Raw genomic sequence first — 22,066 nt, 5'->3', positions numbered from 1 at the left:
ATGTTATGGCGTACAGGTGAAATTGACCAATTAGAAGGCTCCGCTGAAGCAGGTAGTGCACAGCCCCTTTTACAGAACACTCTTGATTTTTGTATGTAAATCATTTTTTTGGCTAGACAGGCGACTCTTTGTTTTACCTTTTACTGTATGTGATAACATAGGTTATTCGGTACAGAAACCTCGGCCAGTACTTTTATCTAAGGTCCCTAGTGGAGTCTGGTCTGCGTCTGTCAGTCCGTCCGAGGGTAGGGTTAATAAAGGTGGACGCAAAAACGCGCGTTCTACTGGCTGCCGAGCGCAGCGAAGGCGGCCTCGATTCGGTAAATGCTGCCGAGCGCAGCGAAGACGGCCCCCATTGGCTAAAATCGACATTGTGCTGTGTACACACGGTATGTGGTCTACACATCGTACTTAAATGCACAGCTCAATTTTTTTTGCCCTCATTTTTAACGCTGGAGCGTTACCTCACGCAAAGGGCGCTGCGAGTGTACGGGTTAATTTGCATTAATAGGCTTCGCCGACGTGCACACGTATTAAATGTTCTTATGAGCTGGTAATAAAATTTGTAGGACCTGGTGACGCACGTTTCGTTTTAAATAGTCATTTTAGTACCTATTGCAAGTAAATATTATGTTTAAAGACTCGCAGAGCGTTTTTTAATAATTTTACTTACAAGTTTATTTTGCATGGTACTATGCTTAATTGTTTTCGTATTTTTGCTTGCAATATTTTGTAGTAGTAGCACAAATAGCATTTTATTTTCGCAAGATACAAATACACAATTTATAATCAATATGAGCTACAAGAAACTTTTAAAATGTGACTTTAGTGGGCTCTCTACACCCACACACACCTTCCGCCGCCGCGAAAAATAGAACGTCATTCTTCCTATATGCGCGTAGTGTGCGACTCTTATATAAGTGCGTACTTTCCATCTCGATACGTAGCGTAGTGTCAAGGCACTAGGAGCAGTGTTTGTGATTAAGTTAGCGCAGATGCACGTGATTATACAAGAGCACGAAGCACGGAGGAGTACCGAATCAGACTATGTACATAATTCGATAAAAGGAACAACTTGGAATACGGAAGGCCACGAACGATAAAATAATAGACCACGAAAATTTGTGCGAAGCACGAACCACGGAAGAGCACGCAGGCATGGAATATACGGAGCGGCACGAAGGAACGACAGCGGGTGAGAGCTGAAATAATGTCACGCCAACATGCCGAAAAAGCACGGGCCACGGAAGAGAGCGCACGTTCACAGTCACGGTAGAGCACGTAGCTGTGCGAGTGCACGGAAAGGAGTTCTCCCACCATGGTTACCCCGAAGCACGGTCGACCGGCCAGCCACGAAGCCACAGGAGAGCATAAGCGGGAAATCACGGAGCATTGGAGTACGATACCAGGGTAGAACCGGAGCTCAGCGAGCCACGGCGCACGATACTACGGTAGCTCACGATAACACAGATGACCGACCAGTCTCAAGAAAACTGCTCAAGGAATTCCCACTTCTATAGCGTAATCCAATTCTCCAGTGATTTGTTTTTGTTGTTGCTACTGTGTGACTTTTTCAGCAGCTTACTGTATTATGTTAATTTGCTTCTTCAGAGCTAGGCGTATCCTACATAAAAAATGTGGTGATTGGATTTCATGAACTGGTCAGGCTCATGAACTGGTAAGCTAAGTTATTTGGAATCACACGGTAATAATTATATACATAAACAAAATTTTAAATCTAAGGCCTATGAGCAATCTTAGCACTGCAATGCTGTCTGCTGACATGAACTGGATTTTTCTAATTCTATATTAAGTCGTCCAGCTCGTGTGTACTACAGCTTTCTTGAGCGCTCGTTTTCTACAGTGAAAACACTATTGAGGGCCACCATGAACGACGAGTGGCTGTCAGATCTCTTGACTCTGGTCATCGAACTATATTTATCTACAGATTCTGATCGCAATGAGTTCATCAATCGATTTAACAACATTATGGATAGGAAATTTCACTGCAAAACTTATAAAAGACCCCCCCCCCGCCATTGGCAGCCCACAATTAGTAATCAATCAGTTTCCCATTCTTCTAAAATTCTAGTAATAGGAAAATCATGTAGTATCTAATTGTGATTAGAAACTTCTCAAAAATACAGATTCCATACATGATTAGGTCTAGGTGTTTGGGGGGGATTTCCTAATTGGGCCTAGCTAGTTGCATGCAAGATGTTTCTGGTATTTGAAGGGGGGTAAAGTTTTTATGTACTTCTCTGGCTACGATTGGGCTGTGGAAAAGTCGTAGATAGACGAATAGGCTGGGTATATTCGATAATAGTCTTTATGATAACGCCTGTCACAAAATACTCCTTTTATAACCAATTCACGCCAGTATGTCACGCATGGACAACATCAAAGGGAAAGTGTGACGACAGTACACAGATCATACGTCGTTCGGTGATGTTCGTCAACGTCTGGACGTGGCGTTTAATAATACCAAGGCTAGCAAAGATAGATCACGGGTGAACGCAGATGCGCATCTAAACTGTATAGCAAATGCCGAAGCATTCGAATCTATTAATGGGGAGCTTAGATGACGGTTCTAGCAATGATGACTCTAATAAAAGCACAGCTGCTTTATAGCTGCTTTTAGTTTTAGAACCTCTTCCAAAATGCGAATATGCCAATTCAAATACATTACATTTGCAGAGTGATCTTTGCTAAGATTGTTATGGAGTAGATTGTACTCTTGTTTGCTCCTGAGGTCAGAGTTACTTCTTAACAAAACGTTTTGTACTCGATGATGATTGGCTTACAGATAATCTTGACATTGTAGCATCGACTTATGTGATTGATCATTAATTTACTCCGCAGACATATATCAAGCCTTTCATACGGGAAAAATTAATCACATTAGCGAATTTTAGAAGCCGTTTCTGATAAAAATACGTTGCACCCGTTTGCCGGAGTCTCTATTTCGTAATTATGGGGAGCCAATACGTCGATCTGTACAAAAAGTGGTTAGAATTCCTTTCTCGATGGTGTCGGGAGAGTATCGCCTGGAGTTTGAGGGCTACAAGCTGGGTCATTGAACTTTTCGTGGCAAAAGGGCGCCTAGTGCGCCCTTTTGCAAAAGTTTAACCCCTTAGTTCCCGGCCTCAAATATGAGGGTATATTTTGACCTCGTCCCATATACAGATATAAAGGAATTTGTATGGGGTTTCAATTAAGTCCGGATATCTTGGCGCGGGTTCGGGGTGGTAACAGCGACTTGCCAGTGTGTATAGTACGGATTCTCCAACATAAAGGAGGGTTTATGTAGTACATTGAGACGATCATATACAACTATGCTGTATAAATAAACATAAGATATGTATTGTTTATTGATTAGCCTATCTTTGTGCTGTTGCATACGTCCAGCAGCGGTGAGTTCATTTATTATAGCCAATAACAAGAAAGGTCAAGTGCCGTATCAATTGATTGTTTCTTGCATAGACATGTACGACCAGACGGCGCAACCACTACGCCTCCTCCTCCACCGCTTCATCATCTTCTTCGCTCGACTCCCCAGCACCAGCACCAGCACTTGCTCCGCTCTCGCCTACCTGCTGTCTGCGTCTCCGCTTCTTGCCTGGCCGCGACGCTGGCGGTCGTTCACGTGTCCTGTGCTCTTGCAGTAGGTGGCGCGGGATGTCGTTGCCGTTGTTCCAATCAGCATGCCAAATGCTGAAGCACGTACTGACCCTGCCTTCACGCGGAACGTTGCATAGGTATTTACTAAATCAAAACAAGTTAGCCAAAGCTTACGGTAAGGGTACCAAGCGAGCTACGCACCGTTTGTTCCCGTTCGAGCACTCCGGGCAGAAGTATTTCGTAAACTTGCGAGGCTTGACATTGTAGATGGCACAGACTTTGCATGATCGGTGGCGTCGCTTCACACCCTGCTCGCAATCGACAGTATCTGGGTTTTCTTCTAAACAATGTCCGTCGATAGCTGACGATGCGCTTCCTTGTAGCTGTGTTGAATCTGCTCTTGCCGGTGAAGGGGCAGTTCTATCTTGCGCAGATGTCGCTTGCTGTTCCAATACAGTCAAGCCCACCATAAGCTAGTTGTTATGTTGAAAGGCTGCTGAAGCAGATGAGGTTATGTTGACTGGTCAACATTTGACTTACCTCAATCTCGTCAAACGCTTCGATTGAATCTACTGCCAGTAGCTGCTCCATCAATTCCTCAAAAAACGAGAAGTGTTTTGGCGGGCGCCTGTTGTTTACCTTTCGATAGTGTCGATGAACGATAAACGCGTTCACGAGCGCCATATCCAGAAGCCCCAGAAACAGAGTCTTGTAGTACTTGCGTGTTTTGTAGCAAAGTTGCACGCTGTAACGTTGCAACCGGAGTTGATCATGGACGTCGACTCCACCCATCCAGCGGTGGTAGTCGCGAACAAGCTCTGGAGCCGGCACCGGCGTCATTTCTCCGTGGATGCGTCTCACAAGAATACAAATACAATTAGTGCTAACACCCAAATGGGAACCCAATGCATGTAGTACGTACTCACGGTGCCGGTTTGGCGGCTGCCCTCACTTGAGAGCAGGTGCACCGGGTTACGGTCCATCCACATGGCAGCAGTTAGTTGCGGAAACATCTTGTTTTGAGCCAGCTTGATGGTACCTTGCGGAGGCACCAGTACCTCGCGCCTGTTCACCTTTTTTTTCTTTTTCGTAGTGATCACTCCAGCAGCGTAACCTGATCTATCCGTCTGTATCGTCCCCGTTAGATACATCCGATAATGAAGCAGCTCCAGCGCCAGCTTGACCGACGTGTAGAAACGGTCGGTGACGACTAATCTCCATGGAGACGTCGGTGACGGAGATAAGAGAGCTTTCATGTTTCGAAGTACAGCCGCTTCTCCAGTGTTGTTATCCTTTGGAACAGGAGTACGTAGATGTGGCTTCGCCCCGCAATAAATCTCAATTCTAGCAGGCAAACACATCAACAGAGACGATTATGTTAATATTATGTTGTATCAACAGATGGCGCAGGATTCTTATGTTGGACAAGTCAACATAAGTACTTGGGCCAAAAAAAAAAGGCAAGCCGAAGCTTGCCTCAAGTTACCTCATGCAGTACGCGGTCTTGGCACACGCAGCAACAAACACCTTTGTCCCCCACTTGTGGGGCCTGTCCTTGTTGGAGATCCTCATGGGATTGTATCGCGAGCGCGAAGGCAGTGCTGCTTCATCGAAGCTGATGACTGGGGGAGCTCTGTATCCACGAGAGAATGTTCGCTGTAGCACATCGAGCACCGGTCGAATCTTCCACGCTCGGTTTGTGGCGACTTGTTGCTCGAAAAGTGTAGATATCCCATGATATGAAAAAAAACGATTCTTTCCCATCACGAGACTGAAGCGGTTTGACGGTAGAACTCCAACTTTCTTCATTGACCAATGCGCTGCAATGCCTTTCCGGATGGGGACCAACATACGTGCAATCAGCAATGCCATAACTTGAAAGACCTCGTAAGTTTGTATTTCTTCAACTGCTGACAACCGCCGTCTGATCTCAGCAAGATCTTCTGCTTCGCCACCACTACGCTGTTGCTGTCTGCGAATTGAGCGGGCCCTCGTAGGGATTGACTGAGTATGATAGCGGTTGCTTTCGACAGCAATTTGGGACCAAATCTTCGGCGGCAGGAAAAAGAAGAGCAATGCCAGCGGATCGTCCCCAAGGCGTAGCATGCTGTCACTTGGTCCGTATGGCCCATCATACAACCCAGCATACGTTGGGTCAGGTCCAAATTTAGTCGCGTCTAGATACAACACACAAGGACAAAAACTATGTTAGCCTTTATGTTAACTCAGAAACAAAATGAAAGGATTATGTTGGATTCGGCCAACATAACGTAATTGCAGTAATTAGTGGTGCGTTCTTCGCTGCGGATAACCACGCCGTGTTTGGAAGCTCCTCGATGTCGTGGTCCGAATCTTCATCTGTCAGCTCTCCAATGTCCCAGTCACCGTCCCAACTATCGTCATCAGCATCCTCTTCGTCTTCAGGTTCCTCACGAAGCTCTGGGTCCTCGTCGGAGTTGAGCCCGGTGCATTCGTCAGCTCCTTCGTCCATAAAGTTAGGGTCTGTGTCAATAACACACGCAGGTACACTGTGCACAGCGTCTGCTTCGTAAACACTCTCGTCTTCGTCACCTTGTATTCTCTGTTCACCATACATCACGTACGTTGGATATTATGTTAGACATGTTGTCAGCCACAATCCTTCTAGGTTGAATAAACGAACAAAACGCACCGTGTCATCGTCGCCATCGCTGTCTTCTTGTAGGAGAGCGCGGCGATGCTCTCTTGTCGGCACTTGAGTACTACGCTTTCGTTTTTCAGCACTGGAATCAGTAGTAGCTAACGCGACACCAGACTGCTGGGCAGGCAGCGCAGTCTCAACGCTCAAAACCATGTCCGCGACGACTTCTGTCACCTCCGTCTCGTGGTCTGCTTCCACCTCCATCGCATCCGCTATCGCGGTTGTCTCTATCGTCTCCTTCGCTTCAGCAATCGTCTGGTTTCGCGAGCCCTCTTTTTCGCCCGCCGTGTCTGCAACCTGAGCACTTGCTGAAGGAATATACAGACCTTTATACTGCGCCACCTCCATATCTGCCGTTGTGCGCTTGGCAGCCTTCTTCTTTGTCGCCTTCTTCGCCTTCGTCTGCCATGCTCCATCGCTGCCGCTCGTCTGCTCTGTCCGTCGAATGCGGCGCTCGTGACGCTCACTTAGCAGAGCCTCGCGACAGAGGCGCCTTTCTTGCTCGGTGAGGTGGTGACGCGGTGTCTTGGGTGTCGGCGCAACCATGTTGCTATCGGCCGTCGTTTTGAAGAGTGAGGAGGTTGGTGGCTGGTGGCCACTCGCTCGATAGTGGGTGTGTACCTCCCTTTTCTTACTCATTCAACCAAACTAAACCTAATCCTGTGCATGTGACCGTTTTACACTCATATCAATGACTTCATTTCACTATAGCGGGGAAAGGGGGGATATGGACCGTTGCCCCATACAAAATTCAGGTATAAGATTTGCTTATGTTGGACCTCCAACATAAAATAAAAGGTGCAACAGAAGTGAATTAGGGTATACACCCCTTATGTTGGAAGATCCAACATAAAGGAACTAAGGGGTTAACTGATTTTGTTCCATCTATAAAAACATACGAGAAACTGTGCGATTCGTAAGCATCCAGCATACTTTAATTAAGATATATTCCTCTGTCATGAAGCTTCATCAATGCACCATCAATCATCTGTTACAAGAGACGAAACCAAACAAGCACAGTTACGGAGCAGAGGTGAAGATCTACTATTAGGTGAATCTCCACCCAATATTGCTGATGACAGCTACAGTCACGAACACGGAATCGGTAAGCGAAATGATTTAGCAGACATTTTAATGACAAGGTAGCTACCGGTACCTCGTTTGGTGAAATATTATATTTGTTAGCTCTTCAGCGCAAATGAATTTTTAAACCATACTAGATTTTTCACTGCGACATCAGATCGCGCCTAATCTGAAGCTGTAGCTCTTGAAACCAGCGCTTTTGTTCGTGCTGCTCCTCGAGTACACCTATCAACGCTTGGAATTGGTCACCTGATTGTGACCGCGGCGCGAGCCCAGTGACACTGCAATGGCTTCCACTCCGCCTTGCAACGCGCTAGCGAGCTGCGCGACAGGTGGCTGTTTGCGACTCGTTATGTCATCAGCTGAAGACAAACAGTAATGTAATCGTTTCTCGTCGCCATTTAAATCATCTTTATCCTGGGATAGCCGTACGAAGTGCTGCAGCTGCTCTGCAGCACTTTAATTCGCTTATTGCTCGATTTTTGTCTTGAAATTTGTAAGAAAAGGCGTTCGTCACGCTCGATGGGAACCGACGTGAGTGACACCCTTTAGATGAAAAAAAAAACACACAGAAAACACTCGAAAGTGACGAAATCAGATATTGTCAAAAAGTCTGTTTTTGTCATGTATTTGGTGACGTAAGTGCATCTTTTGCCATTTTCGAAAACAAAATGTGCAATAAAAACGGAAAATGCTCCAAAACCATGGAAATTCTAAAATGAAAAAAATGTATTGTAAAAAATGCCGCAATTGTGTGCGTGTTTGGTAATCTACGGTACTACATAAGTTATCACTGTGCGACTTAAAAAGGAATTGTATACACCGTACATGTTTTGTTTTTTACGGTACCAGAAAGTGTGAGTCTGGTAGAAAGCAAAATGCTCTATTTCCGGTACTCTTTTTACGACAGTTGCACTGACATGCGTGACCATACATCGAACCATCCACCAAATTTTTGGTAGTGCTCAACGATCACTTTCTCTTGGGCTGTCTCAAATGGAACGTCACTCGCAGCTTAAACACAGTAATAACATTTACAATGGCCACATATGTCCCTTGTGATATTGCGCCTTGCCACAGCGGCTATCGCGATGTCGACAATCCTGTAAATATACTGCTTAACTTTCTGCAACATTTATCCAGCTGTACAGCTATGTAGCAAGAAAGTCAAACGAAAATTCACCACACAATTACTCTATATTAAAATTGCGTTCTACCCTATGGAACTTTCTGGGCTGCATCTTGTCAAACGCCAATTTATTGGTCAAAAACGACAGTGGTACAGTCCCAGTACTTGACGTTTTTTCTAACTGTTTGCTTCGTACAATTACGAAGCAAAAGGTATTTAAGTCTTTTAAAAAAAATTACAGACCATGTGGTATCATATTGACGGAATGGATCAACATAGCGTATTTGGTGACGCCAAATCTCGATGCGATCCCAGCCCCCGCTTCAGCCCTAGGTTTTACACTTAGCGTGAATGTTTTTTAAATACTGTGTAAGAAAGGTTTTGTAGATCTAGAAAAGAGCAAGGGTTAACCCTTTAGCTACCGTGCCTGGTAGGTCCCTACCAGAGAAAATGTTGAGATGCGATTAATTAAAATGAAGGATCATCTACCAGATCATGTACCCATGACGTTGCTAGAGGTCTTGAAATATCTCTACCTAAGCATCTCCCGACCCCACGTTACATATCACCGGTGTGATACGTGCTTGTTAGAGGTTTTCCGCTGCCAACACTTTCCTAATATATCACATACGCAATGAGCACAGAGGGCGAGACCGAAGACATAGTCGGAGACTGGGAGGTAGACGACGTCAGCGAGATAGATGCGTTCGAAGTGGCAGGTACTGACGATGGGGGTGCCGCGTCGGACGCAGACACGGCGAGGGAAAACTGTGGTCTCGTTCAAGAGCAAGATGCACGGCCAAACAGCCGCTCTACGGTGCCCGTGACTATCGGAGAGCAGTACATGGACTGCCTCCGAGACCAAAGCAGACTTCATGTGACTATCGGGGCAAGTGGCTAATGTTCGGCAAAAACGCCGATTACGGAGTTTCTCGCAAGTGTGCTCAAGGAGAGACTACGTTAAAGGGCATCAGACGTCCTAGTTAGAGCTGGGCCCGCAGCTGTCACGGAATTCGATTTCAATGCGTACTTAGGAGTCAAGATAGCGATGAGCGTATGTCCAATGAGCGATATTTCAGATTATTGGTCAAATAGCCGTTTTTTAGACCAGGCGGCCTTTCTCGAGACTATGGCAAGGAGAAGATTCCAGCAGATTCGCGGTGCATTAACGCTACACCTGCCAGAGCATCCGTCGTTTGATAAAGAGAGGGACCTTTGGCGATGGAGTGGAGTTATGGAGCACTTCCAACAGCCTTTTGCTCATTTTGCTGTTCCGATTGGTGTTAGTAGCATTGATGAGATGACCGTCCGAAAAAAGGCAAGGACGCGGGCTAAGACGTTAACGCCGTCTAAGCCCGATAAGTACGGTGTGCGATTCTATGCCGTAGCTGGGTGGAGCTTGCTTTACGTACACTCACTATGGGATAGTTCGTCGGGAAGCACGATGCCTTCTACTTCTGCTGAACTCTACACGAATCTGTTTCCTACTTTGCGTATCCCACTATGATATACACTGCAGGATACTGATGTATCCATTGAGGCTGACTCTGCGACGGCGATGTGGATGGCCATGGCTGGGCATCAATCGCAAGCGTTGCGCTCACCTACGGGGCATCGCCTGGCAGTGTCAGACAATTTCTACACCCGACACACGTTCGCTCAGGCTCTACTCAAGTTTACTGATGGTGAAATGCATTTGCTTGGAGCTGTACGATTTACTCTAGTGGACAAAAGGAACAAAGCCGCAGTGAAAGATGCTATTGAGCGTGTGGATGCTGGTGATCGGGGAAGCTGGGAGCGCAGTAGATCCGGAGTCGGGTTGGCAGGAAAAGCAAAACGCACACCAAAGTCGTCGGCGTCGAGCTGCTAACGCGAATTGTACTTCATTTGAGCCATTGTTCAGGCAGAGAAAGCAGGTTATATCGTCAATAAAGACAGAAAAGGCGTGATTTATACTGCAACGATTTGAAGGCGATCTGCAGCTTGGGCTGCATTCCCCCTGCAGCAAGCCGCAGCTCCTCTTCGTAGACCTCCCAATCGCAAGGGATAACACCACGCCAGCAGCACTGCGTGTCTCGTGAGGGCTCCATGAGCTTTGTAACAGGAGCGGCGGCTTAAAGCGATCTCGCACTAGATTGTAGAGGTGGCGTGATCGACAGTGATTGGGTGAAACAAAATTGTTTTTTTTTTTTATCTGTGCGCTCTGATTCGGTCTAATAGAGGTCTGAGCGGACCCGTAAGAACGGCCTGGTAGCTAAAGGGTTAAGTAAGCCAGTTCATCAAGAAAAATATAGCATTCTCGCAGGCCACGTCTGCACCGAGTTTGTCATTCTGGAACTGCATCGTAATCCAGAAATTTTTTTATCTTATCCCACGTCTGAGGCCATATTTGAGTCCATTCGAAACAAGATGATCCTTTAGCCTTTTTTTTAGATTTTGCTAGGGTCCTTAAGCGCAGTAGTGAAAGAGTTAAAGAGTTAAAGAGTTAATGAAAGAGTTAACTGTTTAAGACGACCACTCGCTTATTCGTATCTAATCGGGAACCATAAAATGTCTAAAAAGTAAAACTCGTACTGCGGAGGGCGAGTGACGATTGTACGTGTCTTCTTTGAAGCAACCGACACAGCAGCACCGGCGAATAACAATGGGGAAGTGGTTACAGAACGAATCTGGTCCAGATAAGCAAAAAAGAAGCGTCGAAGGCGCCTTGGAGGCCAAGAACCACGTTTCAAATTGTACAAAACCCCAAGTTTTAGACACCCTTTTCAAGTGATTCTAGTGCTCGTTGAGTGGTCGGCAAACATATATCTGCTTATCCTTAGTTTCTAGTTCATAAAGACCAAAACGTTTTGGCTAAGCCCAGCCTTTTTAGAGCGTTGCTGTGACCAGAGATTGATAGTAGGACGATTTTTTACCAAAAGTAATATAGTAATACCCACCACATAATTAGCTCCTAATAACATGATAGTATTACCGATTGACTGACTGGTCTAAGTAATATTACTGCTATATTAGTGGAGTATTACTACTGTTGATCTTGGTGGTCGACGGCCGACCACCAGCTACTCACCAGCAGCTAAAGATACCTACAGAGCCACATTTTCGGCATCGCTGGACTCTATATGCTTGACCACCTTCTGGTTGTGCTTCAGGAGTACTTGCATCTCCGCTCGGTAGTTATCCGTCCGAGTACGCCGATTGCTAATTACGAATCCACCGGTTGAGAAAACGCGTTCCTGAAAGGCGTTGGATGGGGCTCTTCCCAACCAAATCCGAGCCAGCGCTGCAACTGATGGGACGCGAAAGCTGCCGACTTCACGAAACCAGCGGAGAATATCTACATGCTCACAGACGGCCTCGACTCAAACGATACATGGATCAGTCGTGGCGAGCTCCGCGCACGTGCAGTCAGGATTCGCGCACTTCATGGGTCGGCTTGCAGGGGCTGGTACTGGTAGTAATCTTGGTCTTCTGGAAATTTGAAGAATGAACGAGAATCGCTCCAGCGGCTGCTTGTAGATTTTATGAGCCTTGATCTGTGAGCCGCAGGGCTCTCGTGGGACGAACCGCTCACTCGTTTGACGGCGAACAGCGAGCTTCACCCCTGTGTGCCAATTTGGCACTGCCAAAGCTACTCGTGCCATGGTTTTGCTACGAATCAGTTCTGCATTGCTCATTAACCGTTGCTCTAAGCGGGAATTGCCAGTGTAACCAGATAGTACTCCACTATTACAATCTAACCCCAATTTTAGATAATACTCTTCAATTATTACTATAACGAGCTTAAAATACTCCTAATAGTCGGACTATTAGTTCCCCATTACTTGGCTATTACATATTACCAGACTATTACCGCTACTACCAATCTCTGGCTGTGACGCGCTATCGACCAATTTATTTGAATCGAATGGTGGACTGTTCACGCGAATTGTTGGTTTTGGTACGTAATTTAGGTTCTCTTAGAAGACGCCCGCAGGCTAACTGAGATTGTTGAAACAAAAGCCATGGTCTTTTTAGATTCTAGCCAGTCATGTAAGCTACGCACGTGCAGCTGTAGCGCAACTTTACAGAGCATAATAAGGACCAATCAGCAGATATCTTAGCTAGTAACAAAGCATTTTTGCCAATAAGACAATAGAAAAGTAGCTAAAATCAGCCACCTGATAGTCTTAGAGGTCAGTGATCGCTGCCTACTCCTCAGCCTTTTCGCAAAACTGTTTATGATTTGTTTCCTTCTAGTAGTGGTGTGTCGTGGCAACAAGCATGCCATGCGTAAATGAGCCGCCCACATCATTTATTATGCCAGGTGCTAACAAGGGCTGAAATAGAGGAGTTGGAAAAATTGGCTAATTGAAAAACGAGGTGGACATGTAGTCACTCACTCACTCACTCACTCACTCACTCGCTCACTCACTCACTCACTCACTCACTCACTCACTCACTCACTCACTCACTCACTCGCTCACTCACTCACTCACTCACTCACTCACTTACTCACTCACTCACTTACCTACTCACTTTCTCACTTACTCACTCACTTACCTACAAATTCACTTACTCTCTTTCTCACTTCCTCACTTTCTCATTCACTGACTTCTAAGTATACGGTAATGATAAACAAAAAAAACCGGGCGTATGCAGCGCGCTGGCTTCCCTGTTAGCACGGCTCGGGTATTCGAGAGGGTAAACAGAGTGTACGAACTTCATGAAGCCACAACCCGCGCTGAAGTCGGGTACGAAACATGGTTGACTGCGATGACGTTCGTGACCTGTTTTTCGCTATTGCTAAACTGGGTAGTTGAGCTGCGTTTATCGGCGGACCGCATCTTCAGCTTGTACCAAGGCTACGTCATGCAAGGTTCTGGCCCTCAAGGGCTCGCCTAACGTCTGGAGCAAAGAGACACGTCCTAACTTTCGCATGATATTTATAGCTGTTGTGGATGCTGCAGGGACGGCAACACCTCCTCTAATTATTGTACCGGCGAAACGCATTCACAAGTCAGACAAAGCTGCAATTCCTATCAAAGGGGCGAGGGTGACGGGCGTGCCAAAAGGTTCTAGTGACGCAGTTATATTTTGTCTATGACAGACCGTATTGTAGAGTTTATTAGGAAGGCGCTCGATATGGGAATTATGTTGCTTCCTTCGCCACCGAGCGCCACGCTTTAAAACCAACCGCTAGATGCCGTAGAATTTAAGTCCTTTAAAAGCGCCGTCGCGGATGCACTGGAGTCAGAGCTGCTTAAAACAGCCGACATGATACTGTCCAAGAAGGCTGCACACCGTACAGCCTACCAGTCCACGATTACCGATTGCCGTTAGTGGCTTCTCCTGTACGGAGATTTTCCCACCGTCATATCCTAATATGACGAAGTAACTAAAGATGTATAGCGATATTGATGGCGGGGCGAAGGGGAAGATTGGCTCGGAGTGTTGGCGTAAAAGAAGGCGAGAGGAGGTTCGCTTTGACGCACGCCGCAAAATACTGACCCTGCCACCGCAAGAGAGTCCGAGTGACAGTCGATAGAGGGGGCTCTCATCGGCAATGACCATATTTCTTAAAAGAAGACAAATAACGCGCACTAAATTGATCACTTGTTTTTTGCTCGTAGTTTGATCGCTTACGCATTTAAGTACACGTCACCGCCAAAAAATCAGCACGAAAATAGCTTGCCTGGCCAGATTTAAAAGAGAGTGTTTCAATCATATGCTCCGGGAGGGGTTCGAACCCACGACCTGCGGCTCATAAGACCACCGCTCTAACCAACTGAGCTACAGGAGCAGCGCCTACCCTGGTCAAGCTAGTCAATCTGTTAAACCAAAAAAAATTAACGGCGCAGAATCTGTTTATTTGTATTTGTGTAATTGTATTTCTGCCGAAATACCCTCCGATTTAGGGCCCGACGTAGGACCTCCACGCCTACCTAGGGTCCCATTAAACTTACCCTGGAGCCAGTGAAGCTTAGGCAGTCACATAAAATGAGAAGCGCTCCAAAGTACATATTTTTCAGTGAAGCACACCGCTTTCTTCTAGCCTTGCAATTGTCGTTTACAGTATGATACTATGAACTTCAGATAGCTGTACATGCCTAAGACTTTGTTTTTGACATTTGATGCGGTTAGCGCGAGCTTTGCGTCAATTCATTTGAGCTCTACATACCTGTATCACTGGCTCTATCTATACCAGCCAGGCCCCTTGCGTAGGGCCTACGAAAGAGGAAACGGCCGGCAAAAATTGGCCATTCGGACTTTATTGTCTAGACCGGAGGTCTTACGTAGGACTTGTGGCTGCCAATTATTAAATTTTACAACCGTACATCAAATATTAGGTCTAGACCTACCCTCTCTATGCTAGGACCAGCCTTTTGAGGTCCGATTGGCCAAAACTTGAGAAAGGCACGATAGTGAGCGACCTATCCATCTGTCCAACCATGGCTTGCCTTTGTGCTTCTGTACAGTATGACCAGGTCAAAAGTGCCCACTCACGAAAGGGGTTAAAATATGACAGAGCTGTATTTTTTGCTGCAACGACTCATGTTACTGCACATCTAACCATGAAAGCTGGTAGTGCACATTTAGCATATAATCGAGGTATGGTAAATGACAAGAGCGCATTCAGCATGTGGTGCATTTATTCGTTTTTAAGTTTTTGAGATGAAGTCCCTACGAAACACCAATGTGATTGACAGTGTTAGGTGCGCACACACCACGACAACTTTTCTGTATGGGCAGATACATCGTCTACCTTAATTAGTCGTACACCATAAGGCCCTTGTTCAAGTGAGGAACGTGTGCTGAAAAGAGAAAAGATTAGGGCTACACTCGCTGACTTCATTGGTGATCAAATCTGCGGAATACTGCTCTGTCTGATCCAAGCAACACCCAACGCCCACCACCAGTGATTTGCTGTAGCTTCGCAGAGCTAGGATCAACATTAGCCGTTTTTTGTGAGGCCGCGGATTGAGCACGAGATCTGCCTGTCAGACAGTCTGGGTGAAGATACCTTGCTGCCCGACAGCACAAGCTCAACTCCCACTCCTTTCTCGCCAACACAGCCAGCAATGCTTCCGGTTGCTTCGCCTCCCCTTGCGCTTCCAGCGGCAAAAAGCCGCGTTTGAAGCTCCACGGCAAAGACAAAACATATCAAATGGACAAACAAGATGGTTGGAGAGCTGCTGCGACTTCGCTGCTCTGACGAAGACGCCAATAAGCGATTCGTTGATGCCGGCACCAAGACAAAGCTGGCTCCGGCGTGGCAACATCTCGCAAGTGTGATGTCCCAGTCGCTGGGTATGGTGATCTCACGACCAGGTATACTTAATTTTTACAATATTAAACAAGTCGTTTCTAAATTGTTATTGTGTTTGTATGTCGGTTTGCACGTATCACTTACATAAAGGAAGCTGAAATGTATTTATTGTAAGGAGAACCGTGAGCTTTCAAAGACTGGAAATACAGTGCGTTCGAGTGAAATGGATGAAGGGCTTTGGACGATAAAAAATGACGCTTTTCGATGTAGGGTGGGTATCAGTAAAAAAATCTAATTAGACTCTAGTGTTGACGACAAAGCGGAAGAGGACGGTGAGTGAGTGCCCTGCTCCAAATGCACTAGCAAATGAGTCTGACTTGATTTTCTTGTTATGTGATCAAATCCTGTAGGCTCTCCAGGCCTTGCATCGCTGTGCTCCGAAACTTTCCCCTAACGCATACCATTGGATCCAATCCCTTTTTTTAATTTTTCTTTACCCCCTCCCTTTTATGAAAAATGTCTTCTTCATTTTAATATTCTTGATGTATTTTAAAGATAAACAGATTGTGGTGTTGTAGAGCACACAAATATCGTCAGCGGTGGTTTCCTTACACAAATCACTACAATCCGCCGAGTTAGATTGGCGCTTGTCCCTGGCCCAGCCGGAACAGACGTGCGGCTCATTTCCGCCGAGTTTTGACTAATAAGTCAGGCCCCGCTGAGCTCGACTCGACTTACCTCGTACACAATTCCCTGAGCCCTCCACTAAAGGATGAACGACGGCGCATGTTACCGATCGTTGAGTTCAAAGGCGACTCCGCTGAAAATGTAAGGGATCCGGGCTATCCAGAGTACCTGCACGCTGAGATCGCTGTATCTCTTCTTGGCGCGTAGTGAGACGTATATCCCTCCCGTACCGACCTAAGCTCTGGTGCTACCAGTCAGTGCCCTACAAGCAATGTATCTCGGGTACCAACGGCAGACATCATCCGGCCCTGAGCAGGAAATTACCGGAAAAGTGTACATGCATGATGCTGGCCTCTTTGACAGCTCTGAACGACCTTTAATACCAGACGTGCGGCTCAATTTGGCTACCTACGGCTACATCAACTGTATAAAGCTTTTCGCTTTAATGCTAATGGGATTAGGCTGCTTGTGCATCTATTTGCCCTACCAGCTACCATCATAACAGAAGAAGGTGATAGATGCGTTAGTGAGGAGGCTCTAGCCATCAAGACCTACCGGCTTTCATACCCGTGGCCAGAATCTCGTCGAAAAGGGCATCATTTTTCGTGTGAGACTCAGTCACACCTGATAGCATAGACGCATCTCGGTTTTTCTTTTGTGCCGCCGCTAAACGCAAAATTATAATGAAAATAGAATTGGGATGCAGGATATTAGAAGCACATTAAGAATAAGATAGTTGCCAACCTAGAAGTGCATTAACGCGATTCTGAGCGTCAGATTCTTTCTGAAAAAGTCTGGACATGCCACTAGTCTTACAGCAAGAATGCTCCACTTCTACATTACCTTGCAATGCTCTTGAGAGTAGGGCTCCTCTGGGAGAGCTTGCTTGAGCAGCATCACGTCCTCAGCTTCCTAGAAATTCTGGCGCTTCGGTCTCTCCGCCATTGAAATTCTAACAGTGCGACGGTGAAGCCAACCATACAGTAGAGTGCTCGATGAGCGAATGGTTGGTGTGGGGGTAGAGGTACGGAATCCACAAATTTGCGAGTTCCACCAGAACTTGACTGAGGGGGCTAGGTCCATGGTGTTTTAATCAAAAATGTGAAGGTAAGGGAAGTGCAAACGCGTTTCGAATTTTTTCAAATAGCATCCAGAGTGACATGAGGCCCAACCAAATTATTTAAGTTTATGAAACATCGGCACCGAATTATAAATATGGTAGTATTTTTTTGTATATGTACACTTTAATCAAAAATTCGAATTTGCAGCTCCTGTAGCTCAGTTGGTTAGAGCGGTGGTCTTATGAGCCGCAGGTCGTGGGTTCGAACCCCTCCTGGAGCACTTTTGTGATGCAGCATTGCGACTTAATGGTCAAGAGTTGCTTGCTTCACTTTTACCAGAAAAAAATGTTTCAGAGGAGAGCTAATTTGTGACAACAGAATTTCCGAGGATAATGAGAAAATGAGTCAAAAACTGCCACATTAGATCACGCACCCACGTCGGTGGCTGTAGCTTACTCAATTTTTAGAGTTTGGGCGTGCTATTTAGATATGCTGCTCCTGTTATGGCACAAAATAGGCTACACGTGCTAACGATTGTGATTTTGCAGTTTACACCATGGCTCCAATACAAACAATTGATTTTGGCACTGCGACACATTAATCACGCACGCCTTAGTTTACTGAGTCAAGTACTATGTATCATAATGAATATGTCTAGTGCACATGAACGTATCAACATTGTATGGGGTGGGAGGTGGTGGCGGCACCTCCGCCGCTCTGGATCACTAATTACCTTCGAAGCCAGATAGACACCTCTCATTACTTTCTATTAGCATTTAGCTCCGTGTTGGCGGCTTTTTTACGAAGCAGACAATCATAGTTGAGGATTAATAGGGCCTGTCGGTAAATTTGCATTATTGTATGGAATATGAGCGCAATAAGAGCAGAGAGCATTCCCAGGCTCGTGGGAACCGCCACGGCTCGATATGGACATCATGTTAGGTATGATATGCAGGCTAATACATATAGAATCTAATTTTGAGCCGCAGTGTCCGTTAAATTGTCACCATTAGCCACAATTGGCCCCGCTCGTCGGTCACCATCCCCACCCCATACAATGCTGATCCGTTCATGTACACTAGACACGATCATTACGATACATAGTACTTGACTTCAGTAAACTAAGGCGTGCGTGATTAATGTGTCGCAGTGCCAAAATCAATTGTTTGTATTGGAGCCATGGTGTAAACAGCAAAATCGCAATCGTTAGCACGTGTAGCCTATTTTGTGCGGTAACAGGAGCAACATATCTAAATAGCACGCCCAAACTCTAAAAATTGAGTGAGCCACAGCCACCGACGTGGGTGGTCTAATGTGTAATGTCTTTGTGAGTTGTATGGAAGGCCTCCTAAATAAGCGTGATGGCTAGCCGGGGCACAATTATTACACTTTTAGATATAAAATGCGAGATCTGCACGGAGTAGGCCTTATCTTAAAACATTTAAAGCAGATATACCAGTGAATGCAAAATTTAATGTAACGCTTATTCAGGGGGGCTTCTGTACGAACGCTAGATAACGTAAAAAAAAAAACAGTTGAGTGACGGTATCAGCTTAGTGCGCTTTGTTGAGCATTCGCCAATGAAAGAACAATTGTTTTTTTAGTCACAATAGTGTTGGTCAACATTATTTAAATCAGATTAGTGCTCGCAGGAATTTAGGTGTACAAATGCGCAGGCCAAGGCACAGACCATTTTTTATTTCAACCCACAGCAGCGATGACAAAAATAGTGCTAATTGACTGTTCATACTGGTAGAGTGCTTGTGATGAATGAGGCTTCGTCACGAAGTCATATTGCATAACTATGTGGGTCGTGCACTAAAATGATCCCTTCACCAAAATGCGTAAATATTTTGTTGCTATATATTCGACGTCAGCGGTTATCTAATAAGTCCATTTAAAATCGAAAGCTCTTCATACAAACCATTCGGTTACGCTTTTCTGTTTATGTTTGTGTTGATGCCCCCCCCACTCAAATGTTTAAGAAGCAACACACCCCAATTCAAAATCTTGCGTAAATGTATCCTTCATAACTACATACCCTCAAACTAATGACGTAGACGGGTGTCATAGGCATACAAATCACTAAATGAAAAAGTTGGCAGGAGCTCTATCAGCCAGCCTAAGCCAAAATCGACCGTTTGCTGAGCCTACGCCCAGCAAGGCCGAGCATGACATGGCCACGGGGCGAAGTCGGCGAGCTCCGCACACAGCCTTGAAGCCCCAACGTTCGTTTTTTCTGGCCGAGGAGGCCCCTCTATCGTTCACTATGTTACAGGAAACACTTCACTACCGAACCCTCAATAAATTTTAACCCACCATGTCAATGGTCGGCTTGTGAGCAACCAGGAAGTTGAGATTTGCTTGCGAGCTCTACATGGGTCGCTACGACGAACCCAATGATGGTAAGAGCTATGAAGCGAGGTGGAGTGGAGGACAAGAACAAGAAGGACGATGTCAAGAGTACAATGGGCAGCTTGGACAAGGAGGTCGATGTCGAAGTGGACAACAAGGAGACCAGCCACCATAGCGAACCTCCATTTTTTAAGAAGGGCTGAGTGTAACAGGATAAACAATACCCTAGCAAAGATGAATATTAATCTAAAAGAGGGATAAGGCGCGGCTTGCGGAAGCAAGCCGTTTGAACCGAAATTTCGTTGAAGGGAGGGATCAGTCTTGGAATTCCTGCCTGAAGAGCAAAGCCTTCCAGCGTCAAAGATCTCGTACACTGCTATCTCCCTGTCATAATTCTGTTAAACCCACCATCGTTGTTCAGACATCGCTCCTCACAGGCTTTACAGTAATTCTCAGCTATAACTGTTTTTTTTCTCCGCGTGCCCTGGTTGGCGCTAAAGTCCAGCTTCTCAGCTTTTCAACGATACCTGTGGTTGAAAAGGGTCTCATTGGTCAATCCAGAAGTGGTTACAGAAAAGAGTCACAAAAATTTCAGATCGACCGACCAAAAGTGACCTTGCTACAAAGAATTCGAAGAATACATTGTCTTTTTATTGAGATTTCTCGTTTTTTGTTTTAGTGCTGATAACATACTTCAGTAAATCCTCTTTTTGCTTACTGTAAAGCCTTTATTTGTGTCCCTAGGGAATTAAGCTAGAGCATCTCCACCGCGAACACAAATTGCGGAAAATAATTCACAGATAGGTTCAGGATAGCTTGCCCCAGTAGGAATCTGCAAATAATTTTCCGGCCACAGCAAATTCAGTCGATTTGCTGTCGCATTTGCTGGTCAGCAACGCCCATAAAGAATGGTTTTTACTGGAACCCAGTGTAATCAGCAAATAAAATGAGACGGAATCCCATCAGCAATGCAAAAAAACGGTTAAGCGGGTGGTGTCACATGCAATTTGTTGTCAACTGCGGTGGGGCTATTAAAATAGCAGCTTCGCGGATTAGCTAATTTAAAAACTAACGGCGAAATATACCGATTTGCTGAAAGGATAATGATGGTGCTCTTAGTACCACCCTCAAACAGGAGCACTATTTAAGGGGGGGGGGCACAAATCAATGTCAGGTCAGGTGAGTCGTGCTGAAGTGAAAGTTTTGGCGGCCTCCTACTTTTATGTTTAAAAAAGATCGTCGATGGTTAGTCCTTCGTCGGAAAAACTACTGGCTTCTTCGTCCTGATCAGAATGAACGTCGTTATATAATACCGATACCGCCTTGGTTCCGCAGAGCAAATCTGATACTTCCCAGGGGGGGGGTAATATAATAGGGAGAAAGTTTATTTTAGGACGAGGCACCATTCTAAATCTTAAGTCGCTTCTTACGAATAAATCATTTTTTGTCATCTGATAGGACAACATGAGTTGTGTAGGCCACATAGAAATTATTATTGTCCTTGCTGCTTGGAAAATTTGATTGGGGCTAATTAGTTGTTTGTCGCGAGCCCACTACTGTACCGGTAACTTGAATCAAATTTGCAGCTCGAAGAACTGTGTAAGGGAGCCCAAAACGTTTGACATCCTGAAACTTAATGCCAGGCTCCCAGCTTCGTTTGAAATTCCGCAACTTAACATCGCTAGCTGCACATACCGTATCGTCTTAGTAATAGGCGACGTTTGGCCCAAAGCGACAGACTGCTCGGCCAATAGGTGATCTGAAAAAAAACAGAAGGTGAAAATTAACGGTCTGCTAATTTTAGCTACTTAAGAAACTATTCGTTCCTGCACACCTGAATCAGGAGGTCGCGGCCCACCATCAAGGGCATGAAAAAGAAGCGCAAACAATACAAGCGAGTTCGTGTTGAGTATGACCACAAGCAAGAGATTCTCAGCTACATAGAGGCCATACGCCTAGTGAAGCTTTGGACTACTTCTACGGTACTTTGACCGGCAAGGAGCCGAAGAAGACATTGTTCTCTGGATCGACTCTCTTAGCACGCCGGTATAGCGCCCGATGACGGAGCTTTAGGACTCGGAGGTGGCAGAGGACTGTGGGCTTACGGAAGGTCGGTTTTCGGCGTGGATGAAGCTGTTTATGCGTCGCCATAAGCTGTCCGAGTTAATGGCAAACAACCCCTGAGGACGCAGCACAAGTTT

At 45.8% G+C, this 22,066-nt stretch overlaps 2 non-coding genes across 2 annotated transcripts; one reads left to right on the top strand and one right to left on the bottom strand.

The window, feature by feature from the left end:
• Window positions 1–14,221: 14,221 nt before the first annotated feature.
• PITG_27372 lies at window positions 14,222–14,295 on the bottom strand. Its single transcript has one exon. It is a non-coding gene; the product is annotated as a tRNA-Ile (tRNA).
• A 3,421-nt stretch (window positions 14,296–17,716) lies between these two features.
• PITG_27371 lies at window positions 17,717–17,790 on the top strand. The gene has a single exon. It is a non-coding gene; the product is annotated as a tRNA-Ile (tRNA).
• Window positions 17,791–22,066: the final 4,276 nt, after the last annotated feature.

This window comes from Phytophthora infestans, genomic scaffold, assembly GCF_000142945.1.
Source record: "Phytophthora infestans T30-4 supercont1.19 genomic scaffold, whole genome shotgun sequence".
NCBI lineage: Eukaryota > Oomycota > Peronosporomycetes > Peronosporales > Peronosporaceae > Phytophthora > Phytophthora infestans.
The sequence above is the reverse complement of the archived record's forward strand: the minus strand, read 5'-3'. Positions and strand labels throughout refer to the sequence as shown.